The following is a 9,099-nucleotide window of genomic DNA, read 5'->3' as shown; positions in this document are numbered from 1 at the left end:
AGGAGGGGAACAGCGACGACCAGAGTGATGGCGATGATGTTGACTCCCCGCCTTGTAAGGCAAGTCGATCCAAGTTTGTCCACAACCCGCTGAATGACCATGGTAAAGCTGTCGCGCCGACCAATCAGCCGCCCAAACGTCCCCGGGTGACCTCTCCAGCGCCGACTGAAAGGGCGCCCAAGCAACAGAAGGCCGCGTCGTCCAAGCCACCCAAAGCTTTGCCTAGGATCAAAGTGATCATCCCCACTGTCTCTGCGTAAGATCTTGAACTTGAACTCTTCATTTATTGTGATCTGAGTCTTGGCCGATTCGCCGATGCAGCCGACTGAAACTTTGACAATTGCAGTGCTGCAACCTCTGAGACCTCTGGCCAGAAGAACAAGGGCGAGGAAATGGAAGACGCTGCCACCTCCAATCTGGGTACGGTTCTTCGCAGCCTTGTCTGGGTTGGCTAGACTTGCTATTAGTCGATTGCCTTTCTTATGTTTGATTTTTTCTGCAGCTCTGCGTCAAGTTATCACCCTCCCAGACGACGATGATGAAACGCCTCTGATCACTCGGAGGAACAGGAAGGCGCCAGCGGGGAAGGTGCTTCAGTCGACGCCTGTGGTGGAGTCGGCGGTCCAGGAGGGAGGCGACATCACTCGACTTGCGGCCACTTTTGCTGATCCTTTGGCGGGTGCCCAGCCTTCGTCATCGACTGTGCCGTCAACTGTGCCGCTTCCGACTGAAACTCTTTCGCTCTTTGCCGCGCACCATGTCCCGGAGGATCAAGTGGAGGCTGCCAAGGAGGCTATACGCCAGGCAGGTCTGATGATGGAGCAGATGAAGGTGGTTCGGGAGGCTAGCCAGGCTGCCTACGACGCCAGTTCAGCTCTTCAAAGCAACGTCCAGGTTAGTTGATGTTTTACCGACTCCTCAGCTTGTCCTGTTAGGATATGGTATCCAAAAACTCTTTCCAAAACTTTTTTCATCTGTCTGTGTTTCGGGTCTTTACACCCACTGTGTGTTTCTGATTTGTCTTGGAGCAATCCTTTGTCTTCAGTCGACCTAATTGAATCGACTGAACTTCCAGTGGGGGCACACTGAGTGCACCCACTGGGTGTAGTCCCCAAGACCATGGTTGACTGCGGGCAGTCGACTATGGTCTGAGTAGTTAAACTCTTCGCTCGGCCAAGGCGGACCTTGGCGAGTGGTATTTGAACCGGTGGGGGCACGCCAAGTGCACCCACTGGGTGTAGTCCCCGAGACCGTGGTCGACTACGGGCAGTCGACTACGGTCTTAACTGTTCGACTCTTCTGTCTCTCTTTTTTTTTACTCGGTCTGGGTGGACTTTGCCGAGTGGAAATCATACCAATGGGGGCACGCCAAGTGCACCCACTGGGTGTAGTCCCCGAGACTACTGTTGGATGTTTGATTCAACAGTAGTCTTAGAACTGTTGAGACTATCTTTTATTGCTCAGAAGCAATTAGATTGTAAGCTCGTCGACTGACTGCTCGTGTTTGCAGAAATCTTGTGAACTCAGAGCTCACTATGCCGAGCTGGAGAAAAAGCAAATCCAGCTCAATCTATACCTGAAGCTTGCTCAAGAACACCTGCAGAAGGCCCAAGACGGAGCAGCTGATACGTTTGGTGAGACTTTAATTTCCTGTCTTTGTCTTGTCTCTACCTCTCTTGTTCCGACTCGACTGTCACCTCTTGCAGAAAAAATGAAGGAAGCTCTGGAGAAAAGGACCGTGATCTGGCTGAGGCACAGAAAGCAGCACTTGAAAAGACAAAACTTGCTGAACAGAAGCTGGCCTCAGTCGGTAAGCTTGAAGAGGAAAACACCAAGCTGAAAGCTGCACTTGAGGAAGCTAACAAGGAATCCACTCGACTGAAGAAGGACAAGGACGCACTGACAGATAAAGGCAGTGAGTTGGCGCAGAAGAGGAAGGAGCTGGAGGTCTATCTGGGAGGACTTGCCCAAAAATTGTCCCTCATGCTTGAAGGTATCCTCTTTCCGATTGTTTTATCATTGTCGATTCGTCAAGCCACCGTCGACTCACTTCCCGTTTCTGCACATAGAGTTCTGCCCGAACTTCGAAGAGGAGACTGGGCGGGTCGAGACAAACTTGGACCCCATCAACTCTCCCATCAAAGACGAAGCTGCCATGCATGTGCTCCGACTGGAATCCCGTCTGTCAAGCGTAACTGACTATATCGCCAGACTGAAAGTGGCAGTTTCCCGAGTCGACTCAACTCTCTGGCCCAACGCTACCCTTCAGAATGACTTGGAGTCTTTGATGGTCCGACTCAACCAAATCCCAGACCGAGTGCTAGAGTGGAAGAAATCTTCTGCCCGCTGCGGAGCTGATGTAGCCTTGTCTCTAGTCCGGGTCCATTGTAAGGACGTGAAGGAAGATAAGCTCGCCGCGCTCCAAGTCGCCAACACCAAGAAGCTCAACTTCCAGTCCTTCCTGGAGACCTTCATTGACGCAGCCACTCGGATTGCTGACGGAATCGACCTAGGTGAGTTCGTTGAGCCTGCTAGCCCTCCTGCTGCGGAATGAAAAACTTGATGCCTTGCTTTAAATTCGCCTCGGAATGCCGAGTGGTTTTGTAACCGTGAAACTCTTTCGGGCTTGGGCCCGAGTACTTTCCTTTAAATTCGCCTCGGAATGCCGAGTGATCCTGTAACCATAAAACTCCTTTGGGCTTGAAGCCCGAGCACTTTTGTCCATGGTTGGGAACACTTTAAGACGTATCCGAAGTTGGTTTATTTCCACATTTACTTGTGTTCTGATCTCGGAGTGGAACTTGTTCTTCACCCGGACTATTATTAACTTGAGATGCAGCTCTGAGTGGGAGACTCCAGTCGACTTGCACCTCATCGTCCTTGCGGATAAGGATGGAGCGCACGTTGTACTTGTGGCGGAGCTCAGAGGAGAAGGTCGCAGTCGACCTGCACCTCGTCGTCCTTGCCGATAAGGATGGAGCGCACGTTGTACTTGTGCGCAGCTCAGGGGAGAAGGTCGCAGTCGACCTGCACCTTGTCGTCCTTGCGGATAAGGATGGAGCGCACGTTGTACTTGTGGCGCAGCTCAGAGGAGAAGGTCGCAGTCGACCTGCACCTTGTCGTCCTTGCGGATAAGGATGGAGCGTACCTCGTCGTCCTTGCGGATAAGGATGGAGCGTACCTCATCGTCCTTGCGGATAAGGATGGAGCGCACGTTGTACTTGTGGCGCAGCTCGGAGGAGAAGGTCGCAGTCGACCTGCACCTTGTCGTCCTTGCGGATAAGGATGGAGCGCACGTTGTACTTGTGGCGCAGCTCAGAGGAGAAGGTCGCAGGCGACCTGCACCTTGTCGTCCTTGCGGATAAGGATGGAGCGTACGTTGTACTTAGGCGAGTACTAGACTGCAGCTAAGCCCCCGAGTGAGAGGGTTGCTCTTCACTCGGTGGGATTTTTAAAACTTAGGCGAGTACTGGACTGCAGCTAAGCCCTCGAGTGAGAGGGTTGCTCTTCACTCGGTGATATTTTTATAACTTAGGCGAGTACTGGACTGCAGCTAAGCCCCCGAGTGAGAGGGTTGCTCTTCACTCAGTAGGATCTTTATAACTTAGGCGAGTACAGGACTGCAGCTAAGCCCCCGAGTGAGAGAGTTGCTCTTCACTCGGTGGGATTTTTATAACCTAGGCGAGTACAGGACTGCAGCTAAGCCCCCGAGTGAGAGGGTTGCTCTTCACTCGGTGGGATTTTTATAACTTAGGCGAGTACAGGACTGCAGCTAAGCCCCCGAGTGAGAGGGTTGCTCTTCACTCGGTAGGATCTTTATAACTTAGGCGAGTACAGGACTGCAGCTAAGCCCCCGAGTGAGAGAGTTGCTCTTCACTCGGTGGGATTTTTATAACTTAGGCGAGTACAGGACTGCAGCTAAGCCCCCGAGTGAGAGGGTTGCTCTTCACTCGGTGGGATTTTTATAACTTAGGCGAGTACTGGACTGCAGCTAAGCCCCCGGGTGAGAGGGTTGCTCTTCACTCGGTGGGAGTTTTATAACTTAGGCGAGTACTGGACTGCAGCTAAGCCCCCGCGTGAGAGGGTTGCTCTTCACTCGGTAGGATTTTTATAACTTAGGCGAGTACTGGACTGCAGCTAAGCCCCCGAGTGAGAGGGTTGCTCTTCACTCGGTAGGATTTTCATAACTTAGGCGAGTACTGGACTGCAGCTAAGCCCCCGAGTGAGAGGGTTGCTCTTCACTCGGTAGGATTTTCATAACTTAGGCGAGTACTGGACTGCAGCTAAGCCCCCGAGTGAGAGGGTTGCTCTTCACTCGGTGGGATTTTTATAACTTAGGCGAGTACTGGACTGCAGCTAAGCCCCCGAGTGAGAGGGTTGCTCTTCACTCGGTGGGATTTTTATAACTTAGGCGAGTACTGGACTGCAGCTAAGCCCCCGAGTGAGAGGGTTGCTCTTCACTCGGTGGGATTTTTATAACTTAGGCGAGTACTGGACTACAGCTAAGCCCCCGAGTGAGAGGGTTGCTCTTCACTCGGTAGGATTTTTATAACTTAGGCGAGTACTGGACTGCAGCTAAGCCCCCGAGTGAGAGGGTTGCTCTTCACTCGGTAGGATTTTTATAACTTAGGCGAGTACTGGACTGCAGCTAAGCCCCCGAGTGAGAGGGTTGCTCTTCACTCGATGGGATTTTTATAACTTAGGCGAGTACTGGACTTCAGCTAAGCCCCCGAATGAGAGGGTTTCTCTTCACTCGGTGGGATTTTTATAACTTAGGCGAGTACTGGACCGCACCTAAGCCCCCGAGTGAGAGGGTTGCTCTTCACTCGGTAGGATTTTCATAACTTAGGCGAGTACTGGACTGCAGCTAAGCCCCCGAATGAGAGGGTTTCTCTTCACTCGGTAGGATTTTCATAACTTAGGCGAGTACTGGACTGCAGCCAAGCCCCCGAGTGAGAGGCTTGGTCACCACTCGGTAGGATTTTCATAACTTAGGTGAGTACTGGACTGCAGCTAAGCCCCCGAGTGAGAGGCTTGCTCACCACTCGGTAGGATTTTTGTTTTTGAAACTTAGGCGAATCGGATTCGCGACTAAGCTCCCGAGTGGGAGGCTGACCTTCCACTCGGTAAGATTTTGAAAACTTAGGCGAAGCGGATTCGCAGCTAAGTCACCCACTGGGGGATTTTAGACACAAATATAAGCAACAACAAATATTTCGATATACCGAAAAGCTCTTGTCTTTGATAATCAAAACTACAAAATGCATCTTTTATTACATCTCGACCGACTGAATTTTTAAGTGTACAAGGGGCAGAGCAGCTCCGCATTCCAAGCCCGGGGTTCATCTCTTTTGTGCTCGACATTGTACAGATGGTACGCTCCGTTGTGGAGCACTCTGGTGACGATGAAGGGGCCTTCCCAGGCTGGAGCCAGCTTGTGTGGCTTCTGTTGGTCTACTCGGAGAACCAAATCTCCCTCTTGAAAGGCTCGACCCCTCATGTTCTTGGCGTGGAATCGACGTAGGTCTTGCTGATAGATGGTCGATCGGATCAGGGCCATCTCTCTTTCCTCTTCCAAGAGGTCAACTGCATCTTGCCGTGCTTGCTCTGCTTCGTTTTCTGAGAACAGCTCGACTCGAGGAGCGTTGTGGAGCAAGTCACTCGGGAGCACAACTTCAGCTCCATAGACTAGGAAGAACGGAGTTCGACCAGTAGACCGGTTTGGAGTTGTTCTTAGACCCCATAGTACTGATGGAAGTTCATTGACCCATGCTCCTGCCGCGTGCTTGAGGTCATGCATCAGTCGGGGTTTCAAGCCTTTAAGAATCAATCCATTTGCTCTCTCTGCTTGTCCATTCGACTAGGGATGGGCGACTGAGGCATAGTCGACCGGTGTTCCTTGAGAAGCACAGAAAGCTCTGAACTCATCAGAATCGAAGTTCGATCCATTGTCAGTGATGATGCTATGAGGAACACCATATCTGAATGTTAGCTCTCTGATGAAAGTAACAGCAGTGCTGGCTTCAAGGTTCTTGATAGGCTTAGCCTCAATCCATTTAGTGAATTTGTCGACTGCCACAAGCACATGGGTAAATCCGCTTCTTCCAGTTCTGAGTGGACCGACCATATCCAAGCCCCAGACTGCGAAAGGCCAGACGAGTGGAATGGTCTTCAAGGCTGATGCAGGCTTGTGAGACATGCTGGAGTAAAACTGGCATCCTTCACACTTGTCTACTATCTCCTTTGCCATCTCATTTGCTCGTGGCCAGTAAAAACCTGCTCGGTATGCTTTGGCCACTATGGTCCGAGAGGACGCATGGTGACCACAGGTCCCCGAGTGGATATAGTTGAGGATCACTCGACCTTCCTCTGGCGTTATACACTTCTGACAGACTCCAGTCGCACTCTCTCTGAACAACTGCCCTCTGATGAATGTAAAGGCCTTGGATCGACGGACGATCTGCCTAGCTTCTTCTTCATCTTCTCGGAGTTCTTTCCTGAGAATGTATGCTATGTATGGTGCTGTCCAGTCGGGAGTGATAACCATAACTTCCATGATCAAGTCGACCACGGCAGGAACTTCCACTTCAGTCGGATCTGTGGCACTCTTTGGTTGTGGAGGCTCTTCAGTGAAGGGATCTTCTTGTAATGAAGGTGTATGTAAATGTTCCAAGAACACATTGCTAGGAATAGCTCCCCTCTTGGAACCTATCTTTACCAAATCATCGGCTGCTTGATTTTTCAGTCGGGGTATGTGGTGGAGTTCCAACCCCTCAAACTTCTTCTCTAGCTTTCTTACTGCATTGCAATAACCTATCATGGCTAGGCTTCTGACGTCCCATTCCTTCATCACTTGATTGACTACCAAATCTGAGTCGCCGTAGACCATGAGGCGGCGGACGCCGAGTGAAATGGCCATACGTAACCCATATAGAAGTGCTTCGTATTCAGCTTCATTGTTAGAAGAATCGAAGTGAATCTGAAGAACATAGCTGAGTGTGTCTCCTCGGGGGGATACCAATACTACCCCAGCATCGGAACCATTCAACATCTTGGAGCCGTCAAAAAACATGGTCCAGTGCTCCGAGTGAACTTGAGTCGGCAGTTGCTGTTCGATCCACTCGGCCAAGAAATCTGCTATTGCTTGGGACTTGATTGCTTTCTTTGCTTCAAACTCAATGCCTAAGGGAAGGAGTTCAATCGCCCACTTTGCCACTCGACCAGTTGCATCTCTATTGTTCAGAATCTCTGATAGTGGTGCGTCGCTGACGACTGTAATGGAATGATCAGAGAAATAGTGAGCAACCTTCTTCGCAGTCATGTATATCCCATACACAAGCTTCTGATAGTGTGGATATCTTTGCTTCGATGGGGTCAAAACTTCAGAGAGGTAGTAGACTGGGCGCTGAACTTTGTATGCTTTTCCTTCTTCATCTCGCTCGACCGTGAGTACAGTACTAACAACTTGTCCAGTGGCTGCAATGTAAAGCAGTAAAGGTTCTTTGCTGATTGGGGCAGCTAGCACCGGCTGGGTGGAAAGCAGGGCTTTGAGCTCTGCAAACGCTGCTTCAGCTTCATCAGTCCACTCGAACTTCTCAGCCTTCTTCATCAGTCGGTAAAGAGGAAGCGCCTTCTCACCAAGGCGAGAAATGAATCGACTTAGAGCGGCCAAACATCCAGTCAACTTTTGGACATCATGCACACGCACAGGGCGTTTCATTCGGAGTATGGCACCAAATTTTTTCTGGGTTAGCGTCGATCCCTCGTTCCGAAACGAGGAAACCGAGTAACTTTCCGCCAGGGACTCCAAATGTGCACTTTGCTGGATTGAGCTTGATATCATACTTTCTGAGATTTGCAAAGGTTTCAGCGAGGTCAGCCAACAGGTCGGAACCCTTTCGGGACTTGACCACGATGTCATCCATGTATGCCTCCACATTCCGACTGATTTGAGTGAGCGGGCACTTCTGAATCATCCTCATGAATGTGGCTCCCGCATTCTTCAGGCCGAACGGCATAGTGACATAACAGAAGCATCCGAATGGCGTAATGAAAGCCGTTTTTATCTCATCGGGCCCATACAGTCGGATCTGATGGTATCCGGAATAAGCGTCCAGGAAGGACAATCTCTCACACCCCACAGTCGAGTCGACGATTTGGTCGATTCGGGGGAGAGGAAAATGATCTTTCTGGCGGGCCCGATTGATATGCTTGAAGTCAATACACATGCGGAGTGAATCGTCCTTCTTGGGGACCATGACCATGTTGGCGAGCCAGTATGAATGGTAGATCTCTCTGATGAACTCAGCTGCCAAGAGCCGAGCCACCTCTTCACCAATGGATTTCCTCTTCTGTACGGCGGACCGACGAAGATGTTCCTTGACTGGCTTCACTTTGGGTCGACTCGCAAACGGTGCTCAGCCAGTCCCCTGGGCACACCCGGCATGTCAGCAGGCTTCCATGCGAAGATGTCCCAATTCTCACGGAGGAACTGGATGAGCGCTTCTTCCTATTTGCTGTCGAGGGTGGTTGAAATGTGAGTCAGGGCAGCCTCAAGGTCAGTCGGATGGATGTGAACTGGCTTGGTTTCACCGGAGGACTGAAACGCAGAGTCAGTTGCCGACTTCTTGGAGCGTAGCAAATCACTCGGATCTGCATTCTTCTAATACTCTTGGAACTCTACCACTGCCATTTGCGCATCAGCGATCCTGGAGCCCTTCTGGAAGCACTCCTCTGCCTTCTGCCGATTGCCAATGACAGTGATAACTCCCTTAGGACCAGGCATTTTCATCTTGAGGTATACGTAACACGTTCGAGCCATGAAACATGCATACGCGGGCCTTCCCAAGATAGCATGATAAGCACTCTGGAAATCCACGACCTCAAAAGTCAACTTGTCTTTCCGGTAATTCTTGGAATCACCGAAGACCACATCTAGTGCAATTTGGCCGAGTGATTCAGCCTTCTTGCCGGGGATAACTCCATGAAAGCTCATACTGCTCGTGCTGAGTTTGGACATCGGAATGCCCATCCCCTTCAAGGTCTCCACGTACAGGATACTCAGGCCGCTACCACCATCCATCAGCACCTTAGTCAGTC

The sequence above is a fragment of the Aegilops tauschii genome, chromosome 7 (assembly GCF_002575655.3).
Source record: "Aegilops tauschii subsp. strangulata cultivar AL8/78 chromosome 7, Aet v6.0, whole genome shotgun sequence".
Taxonomy (NCBI): Eukaryota; Viridiplantae; Streptophyta; class Magnoliopsida; order Poales; family Poaceae; genus Aegilops; species Aegilops tauschii.
Note: the sequence above shows the minus strand (reverse complement) of the source record.